Below are 15,825 nucleotides of genomic sequence, written 5' to 3'. Positions count from 1 at the left end.
CACTATCATTCTCCTCACAGGTGCACTGGTTGCCTCCTCATCGACTGCTCACACAAAAGGTTATCCCAAAAAGCATCTCCACACAAAAGCACATATTAAAAGACGCGCAATCACAGGAGATCCATTAAAAATAGCTGATAACCTTTAAACAGCAAATCCATCAAATTAATTTATATCGCATCTGGCCTTTCAGGGACGCAGGGAGGCTGAGACGCTGACATTTCTCAGGATGAACGCGGATCGGCTTTCACCTGAGAGGCCTGCTGCAAGATTACAGGCGAGATACTGAAGTCCGTCTCGGTAACGGAGCCCTCATCTTGTGCTCTAAAGTGCCAATAGAGAGTGTCAAGTGGGTGCCGCGCGCTTCTTTGACATGACCCGGGTGGGGGCACTTCACCCCGACAGGGTGCTACAGGATGGCCTTCGGTACAACCCATTAAGATGATTGCCTTTGCTATTTGTCATTTTTTTATTTTTGCCCTTTTCTAATTTCCTCCACTCCCTTTTTCGATTTTTTTTATGTGTTTTGTGGACTTCTTGTACAGGGTGAGCCAAAAAGAAGAACCACATTTCAAACATTTATTCTATAAAAATTCTACAAGATCAAATAAATTTTATTACGACACAAGACAGGGTTTACAAAATAGATTTTTTTTTCACTGTGTTTTAAAAATGATGACTTCAAGGTGGTGGCCATCATTAGCGATACACTCTTCGAGACGATTTCTGAATGCTCGCATTGACTCATTCGGTCATTTCAAGGGGATTTCATGGTGAATAGCATCCTTGAGGGCTTCAAGGTTTGGAGGTCGGTGTGATTACCTTCGACTTGAGAAGAAATTGCACGGAGTGAGATCAGGCGAATGTGAAGACCACCTGACATTGCCACACACGGAGATCAGCTTCTGAAGCCCTTATAGCTTGGATGTTTACAGGCGTTCGTACAGTCCGAGGACGGCCTGGAGATTTTCTGTTCAATGTTGTACCCGTCTGTCAAAATAAGGAATTGTTTTCCGATTTGGGACCTCACCGTTAAGAGTAATGCCGAAGTATATTGCATAGTGATGATGGATTCATTGTTTTTGAAGAACGCTTCGACAACAAAAGCACGGTGCACACCGGACCAAGGCATGTGGCCGACTGTAAACTACAAGGGATCGCTGATCAAATGATAATAATAATAATAACAATAATTCTTTGCATTTATATCGCACTTTTATCACTACTCAAAGCGCTCAGCAATTGCAGGTTAAGGGTCCAACAGAGCAGAGTCCCTTTTGGCATTTACGGGATTCGAACCCTTGAGAAATGTGCTACCTCATTTTGGATCACCCTGTAGTTATTGTGGGTTTAGCTGTTGCTTTACTTATTTGGTGTTTAGCATTAGTTTATTATTTTGGATCATTTTGTTTTTCAATATTATTTGCTTTGGGTTTGTAATGATTAGTTTTTGATTCTTTATTTTGTTCAACTTACAGTGGTGAGCAAAAGTTTGTGAATAGTGAAGTGAGCAGAAGATCACCCAAGATCACACACTGATGTATTGTGGATACCGAAGTCACAGGATTCGGCCTCTTTCTTCATGTCAACTGCTGTTCACTTTGACTGGTGCACCACAAGAGCAAAGCCGAGCAGCAGCCATCAGTGAGACGCTCAGCTTACTGGTAGATGCAAAGTGATAGGAAGAGCATTAGATAGCATGCAAAACAGATAATGTTATGGCAATTGGGTTATAAATCATAGGATACTGTAATAGACAATAAGTGGAGAGAGCGGCCATTCATCATACACAGTGGAGAATTGGAATGACGGAAATCAGATGATTAATGTTTGGGATGAGATGATAAATTGGGGATACCGAGAATGAGATTATAAATTATACCCATGAGAAGTGATACGGATGAATTAAACGAAACCCCAAATATGATAAATAGTGGGCAGGGAATTACAATTTATGTAAAACGTTACAAACGATGTACATTAAATAACATACAGCATGACAAAGGTCACATTATAAATCACGCACGTCACATAAACGGTTGACTTAGGGCCTCACACACGATTATCTAACGTGACTTGTCTTCAATCAGTGATGAGTTGCGAGGAGATAGGAGTGAGATTAAAATTCTAAATGTGATAAGTGGTGAGGCTATATATAATAACAGTGTTACGATTCATCTCACAAAGCGGCCAAAGTGGCGTGAAGCTGTCAAACGGCTATACTTTCGGCGCAGTCAACCATCAGATCCTCCTTGCCGCCTTCTCTGACCCTGGCATCACTGGGCAGTCTTTACCATGTGTCCTGGTGAGGAGAGACTTCAGGAATGCATCAGGTAAGCATTGGTGGCCCCCCAAGGATCGGTGCTGGGCCCTCTGTACCAAGAACGTGAGAGAGATGCAAAACACACATAGATACTACAAACTAATTAAATCAAATACAACTAAGAGATAATTCACCCCGATGTGATCAGTGCTAGGGATGAAAATTTGTAAGTTTATACGAAGCTCATTGTCACACGCACAACAGTACAGTGAAATTCTCACTTACATGTGTTGGGTTACCCTACTACAACAAAGAACACACACACACAAAAAAAATCGGAAGTGGTCTCCCCTCGACTTTCTCGTATACTCAGATATCGGGGTGGATATTTGAGGAGTAAACTGTAAAACAATGATTATATTTTTATATTATGTACATTAAAGAACCATCAACAAATCAAATCAAATGAATAATATATTGAACAATTATTGAAAAAGTAAAGTTGAATAAATCAGATTTTGCAGTTGCATGAATAAAAGGTTAACGGAAATAGACCAAAACTTGATAGAAATCTACGCTTTGTACCTAATACTTGGATGCAAAATTTGGTTGACCAAAGTAAAAGTGTACTGAAGTTATCGAGTTTACATACAACACATACAGACAGACAGACATAATTTCAAAAATGGTATTTTTCATACTCGGGGAGGTCTAAAACGTCGAGAATCATCAAAATCTCGACATCGAATCTTTGGACGATTAGAATACTTTCCTTATACTTCGTATACAAGAAAGTAAAAAGCTTGCGTATGCACAAAAAGACGTCTGAAATGTGAGTACACAAATCTCCCCTCGAAAGTCAGGATTAATAAAAGACAACTTACCAAGACTACACGTGCATATTAACGGCAACACCGACCCATCCGTATGCAACATTTCGGAGAAACTCTCAAAAGTTGATTCAGTTCATCTGGACATGGTTCTTTTCCAGGGAGATACGTTACATCACTCATCCAAGTGACTTCCTCAGTCTCCTTTGACTGCAGGTTCCTCCAACCTTATAAACAGTACCAGTGACTGAGGAAGTCACCTTGGATGAGTGATGTAACGTATCTCCCTGGAAAAGAACCATGTCCAGATGAATAGAATCAACTTTCTAGAATTTTCTTACCTGGATTATTGAGTGTACATCGAGACATTTCGGAGAAACTTTGACGTGACGACGCCCTCGATCAAGTAGGGGAAGGCAGCCAAAGCAGCTAAATGACGACTCTTTCATTCATAATTCATCTCACCGAGCTGCTGTTATAATGTGCATCGGCGTGACAAACATATTAAACCTCAAAAGTGATGACGATGATGCACAGACTCAATTTTAGATCCTAATAAAAAAGGCCAATGCTGCCTGCTTGCCCTGCGGCTCTTACTTTGGGTTTTCATCAGGTTTTTTTTTTTTTTTTTTATTGGTTACCTGTTATCACATCTTTGGATTAGAAACCACAGCAATTGCTTATTGTCAATAATGGGATTAAGTAAAAATGCCGGTGTGATTCCTTCCCTGAGTACAGAGTGCTCTGAAAGCTAGTGTGCATTTTTAAATGAAAACCCAGTAGTGGGCACGAAGCCTAAAGCACTGAATGCTGCAACTGGTTTAACCGATTGGGGGCCAAGTCAAGTGTATTAAACCTTTATAGTGTGCCATCTGTGGGAATACGTTTTGTAATTTATGTACTGTGACAGATTAGGGGGCGCCACCAAGCCCCAAACCCTGGATACAACCAAGACAAAGGCTGCCACGGGTTCAAAACAAAGGGTTTTATTTTGCCAGCTTGACCAGCTGTATAAACCCAATTCTGCACAAATGCTGCTTTTTCCTCGCTTTTATTCTCTTCGCTCTCCATCCACCTGCGTAAGGTGAGTGTTGTGGGGAACCTCATCATGGCGTAGTGTCTGAGGCTTTGCTTGGGCACTGACATATGAGGTTTGATCCCTGCAAGGGGCAGCAAAATTTATGTAGAATTGATGAGACCCAACTAGGGCGAAACACGTTGCGTTTACTCTTTGTAATATCTGGCAGGTACTAAGCATCATGTCTATGATCTGCTTCTCACAACTGAGAGGGCATGGCGGATGTCTGCTGATTGGTTGACTAACCACCTCAATATCAGATTATGATCAGACCTATTCATGCATATACATTTATATTTACTGTATAGTATATAGGGTGGTCCAGATCTAATTATGCAACTTTTAATGTTGATCATAATTAGATCTGGACCACCCTGTATATATGTATAGTACTGAGATGGAAGGATGGGGGAAGGCAGCTTTTCCAGGACACTGCTTCCACCAAAACGCTAGATGGCAGCTCCTCTGGAGTGGAGCAGTACCCCAGATTCCTACAGGGCACCCTGGGACTTGGAGTCCGGTTTCTCAGCCCTGTTGGCTACCATGGGTACCGCCAGGAGGAGCTGTGAAAGGACCTCGGGAGTCATGTTTCCATCTTATTATGTTATTATTATTATAATTAAATCTTATTATGTGATATCATCTACTGTTAAATTCTGCCCCTTTACAGTGGATGGCCGTGCACAAGGAGTCTAACCCACGGTTCCTCGACCTGCAACATTATAAGTTTTCGCTCATTCATCGGAAGGGTTCTCTACACGCCAATGCCGATGCTCTCTCCCGCGTTCACGACCTCTCGGTACAGGACGCCCGACCCGACAGGTCTGGGCTAAGGGGGGGGGGGGGTGGGGGGTGTCCCTGTCACACACGTGTGTTTAGGAGGCAGCCAAAGGGCTTAAATACAGGTAATTCCATGCCAGGCCAGGGGGTGGCGGAGTGTACTAATTTTCCCTCTCGATCTTTTACAGACCATTCTAGGGAAATCCCACCCGGCTCTGGGGCAGCCAATAACGTCCCTTCCGGGTCCGGGGCTGATGACGTCACTTCCTTAGCTGACCTTTAAAAGCCGCCATACTGTCTGAAGAAGTCAATTCTGTTTTGGACTTGGTTGAATGAACATGTCTATCATATTAGATCAATTTTGCAGCCGTAATCGATTAAATGGGTGGCTGCCCCAAACCTTCCTGATGTCTCATGGTCATTCTTGTGACAATAGATAGATAGATAGATAGATAGATAGATAGATAGATAGATAGATAGATAGATAGATAGATAGATAGATAGATAGATAGATAGATAGATAGATAGATAGATAGATAGATAGATAGATAGATAGTAAAGGCACTATAGATAGTTAGATAGATATATAGAGGTAATTGTATTATGTGATATCATCTACTGTTGAATTCTGCTCAGTACTTGTAGTATTTCTATTGTATTATGTTGTACTAGCCAACCTGCGGCGTAACATACGCCGCATAATTATGTGTTGATGGGTGAACACTTGCTGAACGACACAGTTGTCCAAATGGGGTGGGTTTGTGGATACCACTGTGAGTGAATGAAAAGATGGACCTCTGGAGAGAGCAACATACAATTGTCCGCGACTGAAAGCGGGATCGTCTGTGACGATGGAGGCCACACTGGTGAAAGTTACTTCGTCGGTATGGATAAGTTTCAGCACTTGTTCATTAAGGTGTAGCGAGTCTTCGTTGTTGACGCTTAATATAGTTTGCGTACTGAGTTGTTCCGGAGTCATAGTTGAGAAACACTTTTTTAATGTCTTTTAAGCACAGGGAAAAAAATTAACATATGAAACATCCGTAATGTAATAAGCCACCAAGAAAAGTAACATTGCAACAATGCACGCTACGATCCGATCGCTGTAAACAGAAGTGAAAACAAAATCGAGGCCGGTGCATTCTTTAACTGCCTTGTAGCGCAGTGGTAGTGCTGCTGTTTTGCAGTAAGGAGACTGTGGAAGATTTTGGGTTCGCTTCCCGGTTTCTCCCTGTGTGGATAGCGCTTTGAATACTGAAAACACCGGTATATCAATGTAATGAAGTATTATTATTCTTATGCGTCCAGCGCTCTCTCTCTCGCGCGCCTGTATGCGTGTGTGTGTGTGTGTGTCGCTTGCTCTCTCTCGCTCGCTTGCTATACGTGTTCCTGCAGGCATACCAGTAAGTGAATGAAAAGAATGAACTCTGGAGAGAGCAACATACAACTGTCCGTGACTGAAAACTGGTTTTGGCAGATACATGCACATCTTTTTGAAAGTTTGGCCCTGTGCCTTATCAATTGTCATCGCAAAGGCAAATCTAACAGGAAATTGTCTTCGTGTTAAAGTAAAAGGCAAATTATCCGCGACAAACAAACTGTTTTACACGCTGCATACCAAGCATAATCATGTTTTTTAAGCAGAGGGAAAAAATGAACATTTGCAAAATCCGTAACGCCGCTTTCAGTAAGTACAATGCACACACGTTTAATTTGTCAGCCACTTTTTGCCAGCCGTCTTTTCTGGTTTGGGCTGCTTTTGCAGTGTTACCGCTTGTGCATATTAAATCTTGAAATCCTTCGAGTAACTAATTAACTAACACCCACCCAGCTTGTGAGAAAAAAATGTGCCCGTTCTTTCATCATTTTGTTGCAGCCTATCAAAGACTTGCTGATCATGTTTTCTAGAGTCAATATACAGTGGAACCTCGGTTCACAACCATAATTCGTTCCAAACCTCTGGTCGTAAACCGATTTGGTCGTGAACCGAAGCAATTTCCCCCATAGGATTGTATGTAAATACAATTAATCCATTCCAGACCATACAAACTGTATGTAAATAAATTTTTTTAAAGATTTTTAAGCACAAATATAGTTAATCATTACACCATAGGATGCACAGTGTAATAGTAAAAACATTGAATAACACTGACATAAACACCCAGGCTCCCTGCTCAGCTGCATGCTCTCTCTCTCTCTCTCAGCAGCACGCGAGCCTCCCCCCCCCCCCCCCCCCCCCCCATCTCTCTCTCAGCAGCACGCGAGCCCCCTCCCCTCCTCTCTCTCTGTAACATTGCAGCAGTTGTATAAACACTTTTTTTTAAAATGAGTTTTAAGCGCAGGGGGAAAAAGGAACATTTGAACAAATCCGAACTTTGTTTAAAAGCCAACCAAGATAGTAACATTGCAGGAGTTCACCATTTTTAATCAGGCGACTGACAGTAGTGGAGTCAGGCACAGAGAAGGTCAGCTGCAGAGGGAGCGTCTCGACTGTTGCAGGGCGGTGAAGCAGGTGAGACGCTAATGAAAAAGAGGCACAGGGCTTATTGGTTTTTAAAGACTGCTTCCTTCATTGTGTTTTAAGTTCAGTTTTAAAGGATTGCGCGGCTCTCTCTCTCGGGCTGCCTGTGTGTGCCTCTGTCTCTCTCTCGCGCTGCCTGTGTTGTTTGCCTGGGTGTCTGATCTGCTCAACAGGATCATAAATAAAAGGAAAACAATGTGAAGGCAATGTCACAGGTGATCGTGTGGTATAGCGGGTCCACAGCTCCCCTTCAAAAGCCCATTTTTAAATAAATAATCATCGCACTCACAGTGTAGCGAGGGGCGTGGAAGTGTGACTGAAATGGTTTCCGGGTAGACTCGTGCTTCGGGCATTTCTCCCCTGTGCAGTGTGTGAGCGAGTGAGGAGAGAGAGAGCAGGCTCGAAGGCAATGTGTTCCTGTGGTATAGCGGGTCCATAGCTCCCCTTCAAAAGGCCATTTTTAATCAGGCGACTGACAGTAGTGGAGTCAGGCACAGAGAAGGTCAGCTCCACAGAGAGCGTCTCGACTGTTGCAGGGCCTGAAGCAGGTGAGACGCTAATGAAAAAGAGGCACAGGGCTTATTGGTTTTTAAAGACTGCTTCTTTCATTGTGTTTTAACTTCAGTTTTAAAGGATTGCGCGGCTCTCTCTTGCACTGCCTGTGTGTGCCTCTGTCTGTCTGTGGCGCTGCCTCTGTGTGTGTGTGTGTGTGTGTGGCTCTCTCTCGCGCGCTGCCTGTGTGTGCGCTTGTCTCTCTCTGGCGTTGCCTCTGTGTGTGTGCGCGGCTCTGTCTCTCGCGCTGCCTGTGTGTGAACCAAGATTCCACTGAGGTTGACTAATGAAAAGTCAACGTGGCTCAGAGCTGCAAGTGGCCTGTGGCACAGACAAACAGAAATGACGGCATGTTTTTCGAGGCGTCGCGTCCGAGTTGGTGGGCGTGGCTGTGATTTTTTCGTCGTATCCAATGGTCTAAGAGTTGGTGGGCGTGGCTCCTTCCTGCGTGCACCATTGGCGTCTTACTTGTCGGCGGTTTAGTGAATCCACGCCCCTTCCGGCGTGCTTTCCATGGTCGGCTACTTGTCTTCTGGCTTAGTGAATTATATATATAGATTGTATTGAGGGTTACTTGTGTTCTGTTCTGTGTGTTGTATTTACCCTGCCTTTTTTTTTTGACACCCACTGCACGCCCAACCTACCTGGAAAGGGGTCTCTCTTTGAATTGCCTTTCCTGAGGTTTCTTCCATTTTTCCCTACTAGTGTTTTTTTGGGAGTTTTTCCTTGTCTTCTTAGAGAGTCAAGGCTGGGGGGCTGTCAAGAGGCAGGGCCTGTTAAAGCCCATTGTGGCACTTCCTGTGTGATTTTGGGCTATACAAAAATAAATTGTATTTTATTGTATTGTATGTTTCCCTTCATGAGTCATGAGGATAGAAGCCCAAAGTACTTCCGGGCTGATTAAAAGAACTGGGATTCTCCATCTCCGGGTCGGGCACTATATAAAGGACTGTTGGAGAACCAGCAAGCGAGCTGGAGTTGGGAGGTGCTACGACAGAGCTTGCTGGGAGGTGTGGAGGAGAATATTGTATTATTGTGTTTATTAATTGTGGGTATTGTGGCTGTAGTGCTTTGGAAGCACTGTAGGAGAAGAAGAAGAATTAAAATACTTCTCATTGCTTTTACCCTGCGTCCTGAGTGTCTGTCTGTTGGGTTGAAAGGGGCAACAACGACCCCTGGTGTTCACAAGTGTCACACATGTGTGTCTGGGAGACAACCCTAGGACTCATTTAATAACTGTTACACTCCCAGCCAGAGGGTGGCGCTGTCGTCTAATGCCAGCTCTCTTCTCCCCTCTGTAGAAAGGATGATTGACGGCTCATCCGTCTCTGATGTAATTTCTGGTTTCCGTCCCCCTGAACCCGCCCCCTTCTGGTTTGCAGACGTCGTAAGCAGCTTCGGCGCCTTTTTGGGCCAGTCAGATGAAGGCTCGTGTCTGAACAAGACCAACTCAATTCTATTCAAACTTTCAAAGTTTTTCTCCTTTCGGTGTTGGCCATGCAACATACATTAGGGGTGACTACGGTGCCCCAACTCTTTTATTAGGATTCTTGTGTCTTATTCCAAAGGGGGGGGGGGGGGGTCTCAACAGTGGTGATGTCAGGGTGGTCCCGCCCGGCATAAGAGAACAACATCTTACACATAGCAAAGAAATAACAAATAAATATAACGATATTACCGGAAAAGACAGAATGTGAATAAACCTAAGAAAATTTATTTTCAATAAATTTAAAAAAAACAGAGGAACATAAACAGAATCCAAGCAGCTCAACCGGACTGAAACACAGCATCATTAATGTAGCAAAATAAGACCAGGACTAAATCATGTAAGTGAACTGCAAACTCCATTAACAGCTGTAAGGGGGCACCACGTGTCTGAGGATCCAACGGTCAGACCTTCAATTACTGGGTGACTGGGCTTCAGTAGGATTACTGCGTCCTCGATCAACCTTCATTTCTTATCATTCCGTCTATTCGAAACTCTCTTTATTAGGTTAAAGTGTTGGTTGTATACACCATCTGTTGGAATTCAAAATTGAACGCACTTGATTCATAAGCGTGACAGATGCTTTTGGAATGGAGTGGAGAGCGGCGCCCTTAAGCGATCGTGTCGCGAGTGACGTCGTAAGTACGGTGGGACCGCACTTCCACTCTCACCCTGTAAGTTTCATTTCAATTAGCCAACGTGTCTGCATTTTGATTTAAGGCGCTAGCCCAAGAGACCACGATTTATCAAGGACTGAGCCAGCAAGTAATATATATGTACGGGTGTACCATGCACAATGAATACAGAATACGAATCACATTGTAAATCATGCAGATTACTAAATAAATGGTGGGGACGAGATTATAATTCATACCTATTAGGAAATAAAATGGTGGGAATGAAATTATAAATCATGCAAATTAGGTAATAGGCCATGTAGATAAAATTACAAATCAATCCCATTAGATAAGGGCTAGGAATGAGATTATAAATCACGGGTATCACCAAGTGGTGGTGTGACATGATGGAACAGAGACTGTGAGATCCTAAAGCTCATCCCGGCCATGTTTTATACCAGAAAAGAGTAAAAGTAGAATACTCTGTGGATCGATACTGAGAGCTTGAAGAGTGCTATGGTATCTCAAAAAGCCAACTGGGGTTTGGGGAAGCTGGGGGCTACTAATGACACAAGACCTTTATAAAAAAAATATCTACAGTGCATCCGGAAAGTATTCACAGCGCTTCATCACTTTTTCCACATTTTGTTATGTTACAGCCTTATTCCAAAATGGATTAAATTCATTTTTTTCCTCGGAATTCTACACACAACACCCCATAATGACAACGTGAAAAAAAGTTTACTTGAGGTTTTTGCAAATTTATTAAAAATAAAAAAATTGAGAAAGCACATGTACATAAGTATTCACAGCCTTTGCCATGAAGCTCAAAATTGAGCTCAGGTGCATCCTGTTTCCCCTGATCATCCTTGAGATGTTTCTGCAGCTTCATTGGAGTCCACCTGTGCTAAATTCAGTTGACTGGACATGATTTGGAAAGGCACACACCTGTCTATAGAAGGTCCCACAGTTGATAGTTCATGTCAGAGCACAAACCAAGCATGAAGTCAAAGGAATTGTCTGTAGACCTCCGAGACAGGATTGTCTCGAGGCACAAATCTGGGGAAGGTTACAGAAAAATGTCTTCTGCTTTGAAGGTCCCAATGAGCACAGTGGCCTCCATCATCCGTAAGTGGAAGAAGTTCGAAACCACCAGGACTCTTCCTAGAGCTGGCCTGCCATCTAAACTGAGCGATCGGGGGAGAAGGGCCTTAGTCAGGGAGGTGACCAAGAACCCGATGGTCACTCTGTCAGAGCTCCAGAGGTCCTCTGTGGAGAGAGGAGAACCTTCCAGAAGGACAACCATCTCTGCAGCAATCCACCAATCAGGCCTGTATGGTAGAGTGGCCAGACAGAAGCCACTCCTTAGTAAAAGGCACATGGCAGCCTGCCTGGAGTTTGCCAAAAGGCTCCTGAAGGACTCTCAGACCATGAGAAAGAAAATTCTCTGGTCTGATGAGACAAAGATTGAACTCCTTGGTGTGAATGCCAGGCGTCACTTTTGGAGGAAACCTGGCACCGCTCATCACCAGGCCAATACCATCCCTACAGTGAAGTATGGTAGTGGCAGCATCATGCTGTGGGGATGTTTTTCAGCGGCAGGGACTGGGAGACTAGTCAGGATAAAGGGAAAGATGACTGCAGCAATGTACAGAGACATCCTGGATGAAAACCTGCTCCAGAGCGCTCTTGACCTCAGACTGGGGCGACGGTTCATCTTTCAGCAGGACAACGACCCTAAGCACACAGCCAAGATATCAAAGGAGTGGCTTCAGGAGAACTCTGTGAATGTCCTTGAATGTCCCAGCCAGAGCCCAGACTTGAATCCGATTGAACATCTCTGGAGAGATCTTAAAATGGCTGTGCACCGACGCTTCCCATCCAACCTGATGGAGCTTGAGAGGTGCTGCAAAGAGGAATGGGCGAAACTGGCCAAGGATAGGTGTGCCAAGCTTGTGGCATCATATTCAAAAAGACTTGAGGCTGTAATTGCTGCCAAAGGTGCATCGACAAAGTATTGAGCAAAGGCTGTGAATACTTATGGACATGGGATTTCTCAGGTTTTTTATTTTTAATAAATTTGCAAAAACCTCAAGTAAACCTTTTTCACGTTGTCATTATGGGGTGTTGTGTGTAGAATTCTGAGGAAAAAAATGAATTTAATCCATTTTGGAATAAGGCTGTAACATAACAAAATGTGGAAAAAGTGATGTGCTGTGAATACTTTCCGGATGCACTGTATCTTCATCAAAAATACTCTGTGACAGAAATAGGCCTCAGAACACAAAGGTCAGGAGAGTCGACTGAAACAACAACACAATCCCAAAATCACAAATCCAGAAAAGGGTTCAGAATCCAGTGAACCCACAAAAGAAACTGCACAAATCACTAGAACTCACCACACCACCACGTGTATTCAATGAACCACAAGGGACTTTGGGCTTCCCTCAGCGTTTATGGGGCTTAGAACAGTCACTTGGCAGTGATGGGCAAATGGCCCTGCCTTTTGGGGGACCACTCACAACATATATGAGGCATGCCATACATGGCTAATTAAAGAATGAAGCCACCAGAAGTCGACATTTATTGATGAACCCGGATCCAGAGGGAACGGAGCTTTGCAGCAGACAGTAATTGTTAAAGCCTGAGAGAACTGAGTGCCTGGCGTCCCCTATACTAGATTTGGGCATTGTGATTTAAGATTTTCAGTTTCTTATTAAAATGGGGTATTTGCCTGATCCCCATCATTTCATCAGCTCCCTTTTATTATGTCTTACTAAATATACATTGTGGACGACTGGGGGTGTTCCAGCTCCCCAAACCCCCAACACAGAGGCTCAGACACAAGTGTATAAAATTAACAAGAGGATTTTATTTGTGGGAAACTTTTACTGGCAAGTGTTTCCCACACCACAAACACAGTTCCAAAGCACACAGTATAAAAGTACTCTGCAACTCTTTGTCCTCTTCCTCTCTCTGCCACTGGTCACTGCCTCCTTCCACTCTTCCTTGCAAGCTTCGTCCATCTTCCTCCTGACTTTGGCTCCTGGAGCTGAAGCAGTCGGCCTCTTTTATGTGGCACCCGGGAGTAATAATTGGCCCAGGAGCACTTCTGGGTGAAGTGAGAGCCCAACAATGTAGAATTCCCCAATTCAACTCAACACACCCTGGTGGCACCTACGAAATCTAACAGGGCTGAATCGGCAAACTCTAAGTCCCATTATGCCTAGTGGAAATCTGGGGCATCACTGCAACCAAGGGAGGCTGACACTTATAAGTTCAGGGGAGGCAATGCCATACAGAGGCTGCTTTCCCCAACCCTTCCACTTCATGGGCATCCTGGCTGGGTAAGGATGGCAGCCATCGCTCACAGTGTATATATATATATATATATATATATATATATATATATATATTGTGACGGATGGCCGGGACACCCCAAGAATGAAAGGATGGGGGAAGGCAGCATATTTTTGGACACTGCCTCCACCAAGATGCTAGATGGCAGCTCCCCTGGAGTGTAGCAGTGCCCTGGATTCCCGCAGGGCATCCTGGGACTTGGAGCTTGGCTTCACAGCCCTGTTGGGTGCCGCCAGGGGGAGCTGTCGAAGGACCTGGGGAGTCATCCCAGGTCATTCCAGGTCCACCCGGAAGTATTAACTAAACTAAAGATTAACTAAACTAACTAAAGAATAGGGCGGCTGAAGATCCAGCAAGCGAGCCAGAGTTGGGTGAAGGTGGACAAAGCTTGCTGGGAGGTGTGGAGGAGAAGTTAAAGAGAGAAATTTCTATCGATTGTGTTTATTGCCTTTGATATTGTGGCTGCGGGGCTTTGAGCACTATTATTAAGAAGAAAATAATTTAAACGCTTCTTATTGCGACTCCTAGTGTTTTACTATTGTGGGGAACAGACCGGACACAGACAGGTGGACACCGTATTTTCGAACACCAACACACGTTTATTCATTATTTACAATGACACAAAGCACACAACCCAACACTCCCCCAAAGTCCAGGCCTCAATGCATTTCCTCAGGTCTGCCTCCACTCCTCTCCTCTGAGCTCCGTCCTTCTACTCTTCCGACTCCAGCTTTCGAATGGAGGGAGGCGGCCCCTTCTAAACCCATCCAGATGTGCTCCAGGTGCCTCCCAATGAGTTCCTGCCGGCACTCCCTGGTGTGGCGGAAGTGCCGGTTGTGCACCCGGAAGCATGCCGGGTGTCCCTGGTCTTCTTCCCCCAAGCACATCCGGGTGTGGCGGAAGTGCTGAGGGCCAGGGCTCCTCTGGCATCTGGGCGCCCCCGTGACCATGGGCCCCTTTAGGGTTGAGCTTCTAAGCTCTGTACCCGTGGTCCCCAAAGCCACCAGGGCGTAGTCCCTCCTCCGGTCCTTCTGGGTGTCCCAGATGGGTACCACTCCCAGCCGCTTGTCACACTATATACAGTGCATCCGGTAAGTATTCACACCGCACCACTTTTTCCACATTTTGTTATTGTTACAGCCTTATTCCAAAATGGATTCAATTCATTTTTTCCCTCAGAATTCTACACACAACACCCCATAATGACAACGTGAAAAAAGTTTACTTGAGGTTTTTGCAAATTTATTAAAAATAAAAAAACTGAGAAATCCCATGTCCATAAGTATTCACAGCCTTTGCTCAATACTTTGTCGATGCACCTTTGGCAGCAATTCCAGCCTCAAGTCTTTTTGAATATGATGCCACAAGCTTGGCACACCTATCCTTGGCCAGTTTCGCCAGTTCCTCTTTGCAGCACCTCTCAAGCTCCATCAGGTTGGATGGGAAGCGTCGGTGCACAGCCATTTTAAGATCTCTCCAGAGATGTTCAATCGGATTCAAGTCTGGGCTCTGGCTGGGCCACTCAAGGACATTCACAGAGTTGTCCTGAAGCCACTCCTTTGATATCTTGGCTGTGTGCTTAGGGTCGTTGTCCTGCTGAAAGATGAACCGTCGCCCCAGTCTGAGGTCAAGAGCGCTCTGGAGCAGGTTTTCATCCAGGATGTCTCTGTGCATTGCTGCAGTCATCTTTCCCTTTATCCTGACTAGTCTCCCAGTCCCTGCCGCTGAAAAACATCCCCACAGCATGATGCTGCCACCACCATGCTTCACTGTAGGGATGGTATTGGCCTGGTGATGAGCGGTGCCTGGTTTCCTCCAAACGTGACGCCTGGCATTCACACCAAAGAGTTCAATCTGTGTCTCATCAGACCAGAGAATTTTCTTTCTCATGGTCTGAGAGTCCTTCAGGTGCCTTTTGGCAAACTCCAGGTGGGCTGCCATGTGCCTTTTACTAAGGAGTGGCTTCCGTCTGGCCACTCTACCATACAGGCCTGATTGGTGGATTGCTGCAGAGATGGTTGTCCTTCTGGAAGGTTCTCCTCTCTCCACAGAGGACCTCTGGAGCTCTGACGGAGTGACCATCGGGTTCTTGGTCACCTCCCTGACTAAGGCCCTTCTCCCCTGATCGTTCAGTTTAGATGGCCGGCCAGCTTTAGGAAGAGTCCTGGTGGCTTCGAACTTCTTCCACTTACGAATGATGGAGGCCACTGTGCTCATTGGGACCTTCAAAGCAGCAGGAATTTTTCTGCAACCTTCCCCAGATTTGTGCCTCGAGACAATCCTGTCTCGGAGGTCTACAGACAATTCCTTTGACTTCATGCTTGGTTTGTGCTCTGAC

At 44.8% G+C, this 15,825-nt stretch overlaps 1 protein-coding gene across 1 annotated transcript in view; it reads right to left on the bottom strand.

The window, feature by feature from the left end:
- Positions 1-15,825, bottom strand: part of b4galnt4a (beta-1,4-N-acetyl-galactosaminyl transferase 4a) — a 717,903-nt gene that overhangs the window by 242,098 nt on the left and 459,980 nt on the right.

The sequence above is a fragment of the Erpetoichthys calabaricus genome, chromosome 2 (genome assembly GCF_900747795.2).
Source record: "Erpetoichthys calabaricus chromosome 2, fErpCal1.3, whole genome shotgun sequence".
NCBI classification, from domain to species: Eukaryota; Metazoa; Chordata; class Cladistia; order Polypteriformes; family Polypteridae; genus Erpetoichthys; species Erpetoichthys calabaricus.
The sequence above is the reverse complement of the archived record's forward strand: the minus strand, read 5'-3'. Positions and strand labels throughout refer to the sequence as shown.